The 13,351-nt window shown below is 47.0% G+C and overlaps 1 protein-coding gene across 10 annotated transcripts in view; it reads left to right on the top strand.

Moving 5' to 3' along the window:
* The first annotated feature begins 420 nt into the window (after positions 1-420).
* TRIM26 (tripartite motif containing 26) overlaps positions 421-13,351 on the top strand; it is a 30,613-nt gene continuing 17,682 nt past the window's right edge. For 3 of the 10 annotated variants that reach the window (XM_026448878.1, XM_026448880.1, XM_023194355.2), the window contains exon 1: positions 421-1,720. The gene's annotated coding sequence lies outside the window, so the exon portion shown is untranslated. Of the gene's footprint in view, positions 1,721-6,639; positions 6,802-12,965; positions 13,084-13,351 lie in introns of all 10 variants that reach the window. The other 7 variants (XM_026448879.1, XM_023194354.2, XM_026448875.1 and 4 more) reach the window with 6 other exon arrangements.

Below are 13,351 nucleotides of genomic sequence, written 5' to 3'. Positions count from 1 at the left end.
TTTTGTATTTTTAGTAGAGACGGGGTTTCACCATGTTGGCCAGGATGGTCTCGATCTCCTAACCTCGTGATCCGCCGACCTCGGCCTCCCAAAGTGCTGGGATTACAGGCGTGAGCCACCGCACCCGGCGGCACAGCGTTATTTAAGGAGCATCTTAAACACACTTTCTTCCTACAACACCAACTAAAAAAGCAGGTATCAAGAGGGTCTAGGTAGGATGTGCTGAGACCACCTCCAGAGCACAGGCCCGCCAAAATTGTGCTCAGCAGGTGAGGTCTACACTACTGCCAGCCCGCAGAGGCAGCGTGAGTTATACTGCTGGACCAAGGGGAAAAAGACAAAATGCAGGGCTGAGGGAGAAGGGAAGGACGCGGGATGTTAAATGTGGGCGTGGTTTCTTCTGAATGTCCCACCCACTCCACCACACTTTGCTTAAATGCGGTGCAAATTTCCCTACCCCCAGCGAAGGAGGGGTGAAGATTCGGCAGGTTTTAGGGTCTAGGACCCTGAGCTCCTCCATTCATGAATACCCAAACAACTGTAGCCCACCCTCTCACCACTGCCTAGGCGGGCGAACAGTGTCCTCAGCTAGATCTCCACCCTTAGGAACAGGGCACTGGCTGAACCGGAGAACCTGCGCCGCCTCTTCCCAGCCTGCTGCCAGCCCAGCGCACGAGTTGAACGCCGCTGCCGCCTGGCTGGCCGGGGAAGACTGGGATCTTGACGCAGCGGTGCCTGGGACACAGCAACGGCAGCACAGGGCATGGCCCTGCAGCTGGACTGGACGCGGCGGCTGCAGGAAGCGAGCGCAGGCTGGGCAGCTGCGTACGCTTCGGCGGCGTCAGCTTCCGGGGCCGTGGGCGGGGGCGCGCCCGAGCCTCCTGGAAACCTCCTCACCAAGGACCCCGGGAACCCGTGTCTCGGCCCGCTTTGCAGCCTCTGGTTTCTAAATTCAGCGTCAAGGAGCGGAAACAACCCCCCTGAACTGGGCCCAGACCCTTAAGCTCCTGGAACCTCAGTTTTTCCTTCCGTCGAATGGCGACAATGGCTGTCTGGTTGAACGTTATTTTACCTAGGAAGTGATAATTTTAGTAAATAAGTCTCAGAGTATTAGCTTGCTAAAATCCTGCTTTGTCCTGGATGAACTTTAGGCCACGTTAGGGGAAGGGACTTCGTATTTAATGTTGAGCACCTGGCGAGCGCCACCTTTGCCTCAAATTGCCCTCGGACCCTGATCCAGCACAAGGCCAGAGTTGGGCAGTGAGGGGTCTCGAGAGGTGGAAAGGGGATTATTGCACCCTCAAGAGTCCTACGTAGGGGCCTCCTAAGCCTTGGGATTTGATCCCTTATACCGTGTAACAGGCCACCCCGATTACGCGCCAAACTCAGGCTGCGGCTCTTGGCGCAGCCTCTGTCCCGCCTGATTTCAGTTTCCATTTCGCTGCCCTTGGTGCCCCACCGCCCGCGGCTGGCTGGGGATTTGCCCGGTGATCAGTGACGTAAAAGAAACTAAGGTTCCTATTGGAAGGCGGAGTTCGGCAGGAGCCAATCCCGGGGCTGGTCCGGGAGAAATCTCGGCGAAGGGCCCCGAATAGCCGGGAGATTACGGGGCGGGGACGAGCTGTCGCGCTGGTTGTTCGTGGAGGAGCGGGACCCGGAACAGACCGCCGCGAGAGAGGAGGGGCCCGGGCCGGGATTCGCGGCCCGGAGCTCGGGACCGGTGAGTAGGGGGTGTCAAATGAGAGATACAGCGAAGCAACAGTCTCGCACGCTTCCCGGGTTTGGGGCGACCCAGCGCGGCCTCCGGGCCCCTGTTCAAAACCGGGCCAGGCCCCCGGGCGGGCTCAGGAGGGGGTCAAGTTCGCTGTGTCCTCTCTGCCAGCCGGATCCCTCCTGTTTGCTTGTCCTTCCATTCTCCCACTCCTCTTGGGTCTTTCTCGCTTTCTGGTATCCTGCTCAGACTCCCATCCATTCTAGTCTGCGGAACCAGAAGTAAGCAGGGCCTGGATGACCGTCCGGTTGCTTGGAGCCTGGTAGATAGGCGACTAATCCAGCTCCCTGACCAAAGTGTCATGCTTGCTTTCTTTTTCTTTTTCTTTTTTTTTTGTTCGGAGTAAACCGGTTTAGCCACAAATACTTGGAGCTGTGCTTTCACTCCTTCCAGCCCATTAGCATTTTTCTTACTGATTTTCTCCCTATTTGGCCTTAGGAAAAAAGTGTAAATTTAACTTTGTGGAGTAAATGGTAGGGACACACTTCCAAATCTCTAGTAGATTTCAAATTTTGACACCACGATTTGTGTGTACTTCAAAAGAGGGGAGAATGACATTCGTTTATGCATGCCTTACCCTTCTGTTTTTAACTGTTAGCTGAAATCACAATCCCTGTTTTTCCCCAAGTTCAAAAAAATTACCGTAAAAAAATAGGCTTTTTATGTTTCAAAAATTGCAATTTTATTGTTTAAGTGGACTTTATTTTTTACAACACTTAGATTTACAGAAAAATTGAGAAGATAGTACAAAGTTCCCACATGCTCCAAGCTGGGTCCCTCATCTTACCTCAGTGTGGTACATTTGTTGCAATTAATGAACCAATATCAATACATTATTATTGACCAAAGTCCATAATGTGTTCAGATTTCCTTAGTTTTTACCTCAGTACTTTTTCTATTTCATGATCCCATGCAGGTTACCACATTACATTTAGTTGTCATGTCTCCTGATGCTCCTCTTGGCTGTGGGAGTTTCTCAGACTTGTTTTGATTACCTTGGCAATACTGAAGAATACTGGTCGTATATGTTGTAGGATGCCCCTCTGTTGGAATTTGATGTTTTTCTCCTAAGACTGGGCTTATGCGTAACTGGGAGGAAGACCACAGGTGGATTGCCATTTTCGTCCCATCGTGTCAAGGGCATGTACTAACATGATTTATAACTTAATGTTGATTTGGCTGAGATAGTGTTTTTCAGGTTTCTCCACTGCACAGTTACCCTCTTTTCCACTCTTTGCATGTACTGTCATCTTTAGAAGGAAGTCACTAAGTGCAGCCCGTACCTAGGGAGCCGAGGGTTATATTCCCCCTTCTTGAGGGCAAGGACCTACATATTATTATTTGCAGTTATTCTGCATGGAAGATTTGTTTCTCTCTTCTCCCCCATTTATTAATTTATTCAGTGATTAATTTCAGTGTAGACTCAGGGACCTTTATTTTATACTTTGGTTTATAATCCAATACTACTTTATTTTGTTGCTCAAATTACTGCGGCTTTGGCTGTTGGGAGCTCTTTTCCCTTTGGCTCCTGTGCTCCTTCATAGTATTTTTATAGAGCTTTTTGCTAATGAGATGCTTGTACTTATGTGACCTTGCCTGAACCTCAAATAGCCTGGTAAACTTGGCAAAATATTTTCCCCTTGTTAAGAGGTAAGGAGACTGAAGGCCCAAGGCAGTGGGTGACTTCTTAGATATCACTTCCTGCAGGGGAGTAACAGGTTGGACTCAGATTGTGTGTGACCACCACAGAAGACACTGCAAACCCCTGAAGAGAGTCCATGGTCTGAATTGAGGCTTCTTGGGAGGACTTCAGACTTGGACCCCCCAGGATCAGAATAGAAAAGTCACAGAGAATGGGAAGTTGGTTTTAGAAAACAAAAACATAATTTGGCTGGCATCAGGATGAATTAGATTTTGCCAGCTTGATAGAAATGGAATTTTGTTCTTCCCCCCAAAATTGTGTATGTGTGGAGGGAGGCCAGCAGAGATCTAGGTAATGTATGTGGCCAAGAATGTCTAATCTAAGGAGAGCCCTGGAAGCCTGCTGTTGAAGCAGAATTTTAATGTGGGAAAGGGAGAGTGTGTGGTGAAAGGGGGCAGAATGGAGATGGCAGGGCTCTGGAATTAGAGGAGGTCATTAATTTCACAAACATTTGCAGACCGCCTGCTTTGTGCCAGATATTGGAGATAAAAAGGTCAGTGAGGCATGACCTTTGGGTTCACATTCTGGTGGGAGAGAGATAAAAATTTCAATTACAGCCACTTATCCATGTCTTAGTTTTCCGTGGTTTCTGTTACCCGTGGTCAACCTCAGCCCAAAGACAGTGAACAGAAAATTCCAGAAGTAAACAATTCATGAGTTTTATATGTGCATTGTTCTGAGTAGCATGATGAAATCTCTTGCCCTCCCACTGTTCCTTCATCACAAGAAGGGTGAGTACAGTACAAGATATTTTGAGAGAGAGAGACCACATGCATATAACTTTTATTACAGTATATATAGTTATTTTGTTGTGTTATTATTGTTAATCTATTTCTGTGCCTGCTTTATAAACTTTATTACAAGTGTATATGTGTAGGAGAAACATAGGTTTCAGACATCCACTGGGGTTTTTGGACTGCATCTCCTAAGGATTGAGGGGACTCCTGTACGAATGGGTCTTTAGCAAATGGGGGGGTGCTACTGTCTGAAGCAGTGTGATAGTGCTATCGTAGAAATACAGTATATGCAAAGCTTCAGAAGCTCTCCAGAGGAGGGATACATTCAACTCAGAGATGGGATGGGCACAGGAAACTCCTCACAGATAAGGGGACAAATTGTATTCAAGCTTTCAAGGACGAGCTGGCCCGTACAAGGGAGTGGGCGGAGAGTGGGGAGTGAAGAAGGGCCCGTCTTCCTGGCTCAGTGTATCTTAATGGCCAGAGAATTAGGTAGGACGAGGAGGGATTTGGGGCTGGATGGGTAAGTTGGGGCCAGCCGGATGCAGGGCAGGGGAGGATGCCTGTACAGTTTTGTTTTTGTTTTTGTTTTGAGACAGAGTCTCGCTCTGTCGCCAGGCTGGAGTGCAGTGGCACGATCTCGGCTCACTGCAACCTCCGCCTCCCAGGTTCAAGCAATTCTCCTGCCTGAGCCTCCCGAGTACCTGAGACTGCAGGCGAATGCTACCATGCCCAGCTAATTTTTATATTTTTAGTAGAGGCTGGGTTTCACCATGTTGGCCAGGATGGTCTCGATCTCTTGACCTCATGATCCACCTGCCTCAGCCTCCCAAAGTGCTGGGATTACACGCATGAGCCACCACCACTCCTGGGCCACCTGTGCAGTTTTGACCTCAGCTAGTAGGAGTTTTTTTGGTTTGTTTTTAATTTATTTTCATTTTTATTTATATATTTTTTAGAGGTAGGGTCTCCTTATGTTGCCCAGGCTGGTCTTGAACCCCTGGGTTCAAGGGATCCTCCTGCCTCAGCCTCCCAAAGTGCTAGGATTACAGGCATGAAGCACCAAACCCAGCCTCAGCTGGGAGATTTGAAACAGGAGAATAACAGGATGAGATCCTATGTGCTAGAAGGATGATCCTGGCAGCACTTTTTAGGAAATATGCCACATCTCACCAAATCTAAGATGCTATTTGTCTTAATCCATTTTCTCTTGCTATAACAGAATACCATAGACTGGATAAATCGTAAATAGCCTGTTTATTCAGCTCACGGTTCTGGAGGCCAGTGGTCTCTAGCAAGAATGGCATTAATCCATTCATGGGAGTTCACCCCTCATGACCCAGTCACGTTTTTAAAACCCCACCTCTTAATACTGTTACACTGGCAATTAAGTTTCCAACACCTGAACTTTTGGGGGACATGTTCAAACCACAGCACCACCAAATCTTTTGTGCGCCCTTATTTTATGCTCCACATCAAAAAAATATTTTGCCAGTTAAATTATGACATGCCATTGATCACATTTCAGCGATGCTAAAATGTGATGTCACAGGTGTCTCAAATTTGATGAAAAGCAGTAACTCCCTAGCTGATGGCTTGGATTCCTCCCTTTCCCTGGATTAATGGTTAGAATGTCTCCATCTCACTGACTCATAGATGGTAAGTTACCAAGAGAAAGAAGAACAAAAGCTGGGTGGGCCCTTCCCAGGGCCCAGAGAGTTTGTAAATGTCTCTCCCCAAAGATAAACATTGACAACATTTACTGGTTGGGTCGAGGAGCACAATATCTGGTCTACTGCTATAGGGTTCCTTGGCCTGTTACTGGGCCTCTCTCATGCTGTTTCCTTTTGGGGAGTTAAATACATACATACACACACACACACACAAACACACACACGTTCTATATCCCATCCTCCAGAGTGGCAAAAATTAAAGCTGATAATATCAGGTGTTGGTGAGGCTGTGGGGCAGCATGAGTGCTCATAGCCTGCTGGGCAGACTACCCAGCACTACAGTCACTTTGGAAACAGTTTGACCTGATTAGTCAAACTGAAGATACATCTTACCTATGTGTGCTAGGACATGTATGCAGAAATATTCACAGAAGCAGTGTTTGTCATTGTCCCAAACTGGAAACAACTCATATGGCTATCAGTAGACTGCATTAAAAATTGTATAGCTACAGAGTAGCAATTAAATAAAATCAGCTCATAATCACATGAATGAGCCTCACAAACATGTTGACAGCCCCCCCCCCAAAAAAAAACATGCAAAAAAAAAAAAAGGAAAAAATTCCATTCATTAGAGGCTCAAAACCTGAGAAAATAAACTCTGTCGTTTATGGGGTGTATACCTAGGTCTAAAACTAAAGAAAAGGGAAGGAGTGATTCTCACTATTACAACTTACTCCACAACAACCATTTTCTCAGACACAGCTTTTTCTTCTCCTGGTTTCTGTAAGTTCCTGGAGCGAAACCTTGAATACGATGATTTGATGGTGACATGCAGCCCACTGTTCTTGCTGCTACAGGGAATACAAAGAAATTGCTTCTCTCTCTACCAATTTACTACCATCTTGCTGGAGAGAACGGGTAGGTGACTAAGATTATTCACATTCCTTCAGCAGACATGTAGGAAGCATCTTCTTTGTGTCAGATACTCTGTGCTTGTGCTTTGTTTTCTCAATTTTTGTTGTCTACTTTGTGCCAAGTACTATGTAGATTCTGGGGATGAGACAGACACAGTCTCTCTCCTTGTTTGGTGGGAAAAGCTGGTGTTAAGTGAGTAATTACACTAATAAGTCAGGACTTAAAATTGCAGAGAAGTACAGGGTGCAGCATGGGGTGTTTTGGGGCTGTCTTACTAGACTACATGTGGACCCAATCTGACAGGTCAGGAAACAATTGCCAGAGGAGGTGGCTTTCAGCTGAGACTTCAAGCTAGAAAAGGCATTTGCTAAGTGGGAAAGGGATGATGTTCTAGGCAGAAGGAATTACATTGTCAAAGGGCTTAGCCAGGAAAGAGCATGGCACTTTGAGGCATGGAGAGCGGTTTGGTTTGGCTGTGAGGTGGGAAGTGGCAGGAAATGAGCCTGGGCCATGATTATCTGGGATCCAGCTAGGATCTCCTGAGACAGCCTCCTCACAGAAGAAAGGAAGGGCAGGAGTTTTGACTTTATTTCTGGAGCGCCAGAAAGCCATTGAGGGGTTTAACCAGGTTGGTCACCCAGGCAGATTGGCAGTTTAACATGGGACCGAGTGTGTTTGAGGAACAAAAGGCCAGAGTGGCTGCAGCACTGGGGCAGCAAAGGAGAGAAGAGATTTATGTAAATCAGGAAACCCTTGAGGATTTGATGATCCCACAGTTGGATCTGATTTCAGCTTCTAAAGGATTCCTCAGTTAGGTCACTGGATATAAGTTCTGGTAGGACAGGGAGTTTGCCATTTTTGTTCTCTGCTGTAACCTCAGTGCCTGACACATAGTAGGCACCTAATAAACAAACATCTGCTAGCTGTTGAATAAATTTTAACATCTTGCTGCTAAACCTCAAAGGCTTCCCAGGGCTGTTAGGATAAAGTCCAAAATTCTTAACCTGGGTCACAGAGTCTTGCATAATCTGTTCCCTCCTGTTTCTCCACCCTCCCTCTGCTCTCCTCGCTGCACTCCACCTGTGGCCAATTGTCAGCTCCTCAAACTCACCGCTGCCCTTTCTCTGGCAGTTGATTTCCTCTGCCTGTGAGGCTCACCCTCCACAGGACTGCAAATGGGCAGGGGAGAGTTCATTTTCCAGGCACCAAAGTGCAGTGTATGGTGGAGTGGAAGGAGCCCAGAGCTGGGAGGTGCACCTCACCGCACCTCGTGCTAGCGCTAGCCTTGCTGCCAGCCAGCTCTGCTGCTGGGCAAATTAGTCCGAGGCTCTGGCACTCACTTTCCTCCTCTGTAAATAAGGGGGTTCTAGTGATTCACAGTCCTGGATAGACTTTAGAATCTCCTGGGAAGTTTTTTTTTTAATGCCAGAACCTGGGCCACCTCTGGAGATTCTAATTCAGTTGATCTGGGTATGTTTGGAAGACTCACCAGTTTGAAGGCTGCAAATCTGATGTGTAGTTAGGGTTTGAACCATCCCACAAGATGATAAAGGATTCCTTCCTCTATTTGGTGCAAAGCACCAAGTGACACTTTGGAGTATTTTAGACGAGAGAGCCTGGTTCTTGATTCAACATTAGACAGATATTCAGGCACAAATATGAGGAACTCCCAATTTTCCCCTGTGGGTCAGCCGCAAGACCAGGGCACTTTAAAGCCTTGTCTCATCCACCTCCCAACTGGCTGCTACCTCCTGCCCCTCTTTGAGCCCTGTTGGGATTTCTAGCATTCAGAGCCCTGGTGGTTTTTGTGGCCTGCACTGTGCTTCAGAGCACCACTGATGCTCAGCTCCGTGGGGAAAGTCAGCCAAGTGTGACCACAGGAACGTGTCATGCAGTCACTGGGATCTCCTGGGACAGCCTGGGATCCAGGCCTTTGACATGGCCAGTAGGGGTGCAGTCACTCCTCTAGTATGCACATCCAGATCACTTGCTTTTTGCCCTGAATTCTAGCTTCTCCGGGTTTGTTAGAGGTGTCTCACGGAAGTTTACCTCATGGAGAGTTTGCTTATCTCAGATTAAAATACGGGCATTAATCTGGGACCCCAAGAGCCCTTAAATGGAGTACCCACAAGGAGTGGAGCTCTAGGCTAAGTGCTTTGGGATTACAGGTGCTTTGCTCTTGTTTGGAAGTCCAGACATATGCTTGAGAAGTGGCTTGGGATACTCAAGAGAGTCCTGAACTGGTACCCTGGAGGCCAGGGTACAAACCCAGGCCTCTCTATTCACTTTCTTGGACCCCAGAGTCCACATCTGGGATTCAGTGTCTACCAGGGCACCTCTCTGGGTGGCATCTGGGAGCCAGAGTTTCACCCTTGGAGTGCAGTGGCGCGGTCATGGCTGTCTGCAGCCTCAACTTTCCAGGCTCAGGAGATCCTCCTGCCTCAACTTCCTAAGTAGCTGGAACTATAGGCATGCGCCATCATGCCCAGTTAATTCAGCTAATTTCTTTTTTTAGAGACAGCGTCTCACTGTGTTACCCAGGCTGGTCTCAAACTCCTGGGCTGAGGCAGTCCTCCCGCCTTAGCCTCCCACAGTGCTGGAATTACAGTCACAAGTCCCCATGCTCGGTTCTCAGCTAGTTTTTGCAACTCATAATGATTATTTTTGGAGTCAGTAATCATGCATGCATCCACATCTTGAAATTATGTGGCGTCACCTTGGCCAGTCTGTTGATGTATGCAGATTAGGTATGTATGAGATCCAGAGACTTACTGGGGAGGGGTGGATTTCAGGGAAAGGGGAACCTCTTAGAGAAAGGTACCGAGTGTCTCTAGTTCTGCCTATGAGGAGGGTACCAGGACATTGCAGGGCTTGTTTGTTGCATCTTCCTGGTTCTTTTTTTTTTTTTTTTGAGACGGAGTCTCGCTCTGTCACCCAGGCTGGAGTGCAGTGGCAAGATCTCGGCTCACTGCAAGCTCTGCCTCCCGGGTTCAGGCCATTCTCCTGCCTCAGCCTCCCAAGTAGCTGGGACTACAGGCACCTGCCACGACACCCGGCTAATTTTTTGTGTGTGTTTTTAGTAGAGACGGGGTTTCACCATTAGCCAGGAAGGTCTCGATCTCCTGACCTCGTGATCCACCCACCTTGGCCTCCCAAAGTGTTGGGATTACAGGCGTGAGCCACTGCGCCTGGCCAGCATCTTCCTGGTTCTATAGAATTGCAGCTAGCTTCTGGGTTTTTTTTTATTTTTTATTTTTTGAGACGGAGTTTTGCTTTTGTTGCCCAGGCTGCAGTGCAGTTGGCACGATCTCAGGTCACTGCAACCTCCGCATCCTGGGTTCAAGCGATTCTCCTGCCTCAGCCTGCCGAGTAGCTGGGATTACAGGCATGTGCCACCGTGCCCAGCTAATTTGGTATTTTATAGTAGAGACGGGGTTTCTCCATGTTGGTCAGGCTGGTCTCAAACTTCTGATCTCAGGTGATCCACCTGCCTCTGCCTCTCAGAGTGCTGGGATTACAGGCGGAAGCCACTGTGCCCGACTGCTTCTGTTTTATTGAAGAGACAGAAGAATGCCCCCTTACCCCCAGCAGAGATGTGTGACCTCTGGTGCAAGGCAGTTCATGAAGAGACTTCCTCAGGTTCAGAATTCTCATCTGGGTAAAGGGAGTGGGGGTGGAGTGGGTCATCTCTGAGGTTTTTTTTTTTTGGCTCTGATTTTGGTTTCTGTCTGTCCAGGAGCCAGGAATGGAGAAAAGGGTAATGGTTTTACTTCTTATTGTGGAAACCTGTTGAGGTAATCACAGAGAATCTACTGAAGGCATGAAAAATAAGGCAGAACCATAGCAGTGTGTGGCAGGTTGGGGAAGAGTTTTTGGAGAGGGTGAATTTTGCATCAGCCCTGACAGAATTGTGTATGGGGAAGGGGAGCGGTTATTCTGGTCTGCTCACATCTCTCATACTCAACCTCATTTCTCCTAATTCTGAAATCTCGAGATCCTCTATCACTAAGAAAGAAAACTACTGTCCAACAGGGACCCTTTATTGCTCACCCCATATGTGAAAGTTAGTCATAGCTAAGGCTAGGGTGCTTTTGGTCAGTATCAGCAGAATATATGCCCCTTTCCTTTTGTCAGCATTACTCAGCTTACAAAGCCCTTCCATGTAGATGACCTCATCTGAGCTTCCTAACAAAGGAGCTGGTATTAGACCCCATTTTACAGTGTGCTTGGGTAGGGAAGAGAGTGTAGTGGATTGAGCGGAGGCTTTGGCACCAGACACTGCTTCCTAGCCATGTGCTCTTGGGCAAGTGGCTTAACCCTGCTGAGCCTCAGTTTCCTCAGAAGGAGTCTGTATAAGCAAGGGAAGGGATTGGTCGTAGAAGTGGTACTGTGTTTCGTTTATCTAGTTACGGCAGACTCTCAAAAACAAATGGTTGTATACAATTAACGTTGTCTGCAGTTCCCCTGAATCCATTCACTTGTTCAGTAAATGTGTATTGAGCTTCTACAAGGTGTCAAGCACCATGATCTCTGTGTCAGTGATTTAACCATTTTTGATTGTTACTACAGACCCCTTTAAGAATGTGATAGAAAACTATAGCTCCCTCTCCACAGAAAACTTTTCTAGCTTTTTATTTTGCTTTGCCGAACCATTTCAAATTGGGTGGGAGACATGAGGCTCTAAATACTACAGCATCCACTGCCTTGAAATACAGGTATTCTCAGACCGGGCGCGGTGGCTCAAACCTGTAATCCCAGCACTTTGGGAGGCCGAGACGGGCGGATCACGAGCTCAGGAGATCGAGACCATCCTGGCTAACATGGCGAAAACCCGTCTCTACTAAAAATACAAAAAACTAGCCGGGCGACGTGGCGGGCGCCTGTAGTCCCAGCTACTCGGGAAGCTGAGGCAGGAGAATGGCGTGAACCCGGGAGTCGGAGCTTGCAGTGAGCTGAGATCCGTCCACTGCACTCCAGCCTGGGCGGCAGAGCGAGACTCCGTCTCAAAAAAAAAAAAAAAAAAAAAAAAAGAAATACAGGTATTCTCAGCCAGGCGTGGTGGCTCACACCTGTAATCCCAGCACTTTGAGAGGCCAAGGCAGGTGGATCACCTGAGGTCAGGAGTTTGAGACCAGCCTGGCCAACCTGATGAAACCCCATCTCTACTAAAAATACAAAAATTAGCCGGGCGTGGGGGTGGGCGCCTGTAATCCCAGCTACTAGGGAGGCTGAGGCAGGAGAGTCGCTTGAACCTGGGAAGAAAAGGTTGTAGTGAGCCAGATTGCACCATTGCACTCCAGCCTGGGCAACGAGAAAAACTCCATCTGAAAAATAAATAAATATGTAAATAAATAAATAAGTATAGGCATTCTCATACATAACCTTAATAAATACCATTAAGAAAATAATTTTAGACAGGGTGCAGTTGCGCATGCCTATAATCCCAGCACTTTGGGAGGCTGAGGTGGGAGGATGGCTTGAGCCTAGGAGTTCGAGACCAGCCTGGGCAATGTAGTGGGAACTCTTCTCTACAGAAACCTTTAAAAATTAGCCAAGTGTGGTAGCATGCACCTGTTGTTGCAGCAGCTCAGGAGGCTAAGGTAAGAGGATTGCTTGAGCCAGGGAGGCAGAGAGGTTGCAATGAGCCAAGATAGTTCCACTGCACTCTGGAGGACAGAGTAAGACCCTGTCTCAAATAAATAAATAAATAAATAAATGAAAGAAAGGAAATAATTGTTTAATATGATCCAACACCCAATCTATTTTCAAATTTCCCAAAATAGTTCCAAGACTATTTTTATAACCTTTTTTTTTTTTTTTTGGCAGGATCCAATCAAGGTTCATGTATTACATTTGTTTATTATTTCTCTTTAGTCTGTAAAAATCAAGAGCAGTTCCTCTGAAGTTTTTTTATGACATTGACTTTTTAAAAGACTAGACCAGTTGCCATGTGAACTGTCCAGCATTCTGGATTTATCTGATTCTTTCCTCATGGTGTGGTTTAACTCCTCCATCGGTACTTTTTCAGTTGTAACATACTTCAGAGTATTCCTCTCCTTTATATTTTTTATAAACTGGAAGTTAGATGTAAAGACTTGACTAGATTCATTCAAGTCAAACATTTTTGGCACAAAAACTTCATAGGTAATGTTGTGTGATTCATATAGTGCCATGCCGGGAAGCACATGCCACTTTGCCCCGTCTGCTGCCACTTTGCCCCGTCTGCTGATGACGCTGGATTTGGTCACTTAGTTAAGGTAACCACTGGATCTCTTCCTTATGAAGGTATGTCAGGAAGTAATCCATTCTTGGTGCTTTGGCACTATGGGGACTATCTCATCCCCCAGAACCTTTCACCTAATCGTTTTAGCATCTATTGATGATCCTTGTGCTGTTATAATGGCAGTCACAAAAATGATTTTCTAATTCTGTTATCCCTCTTCTACTTACTCGCTGATTAATCTTACAGAAGATTATTCTTCTGTAATTCCCAGACAATTTTAGGTATCTAGTACATGTACAATAATTTTTAGACAGTTTCAGTTTGGAGACC

The sequence above is a fragment of the Piliocolobus tephrosceles genome, chromosome 5 (genome assembly GCF_002776525.5).
Source record: "Piliocolobus tephrosceles isolate RC106 chromosome 5, ASM277652v3, whole genome shotgun sequence".
NCBI classification, from domain to species: Eukaryota; Metazoa; Chordata; class Mammalia; order Primates; family Cercopithecidae; genus Piliocolobus; species Piliocolobus tephrosceles.
This window is presented reverse-complemented; position numbering and strand designations above follow the sequence as displayed.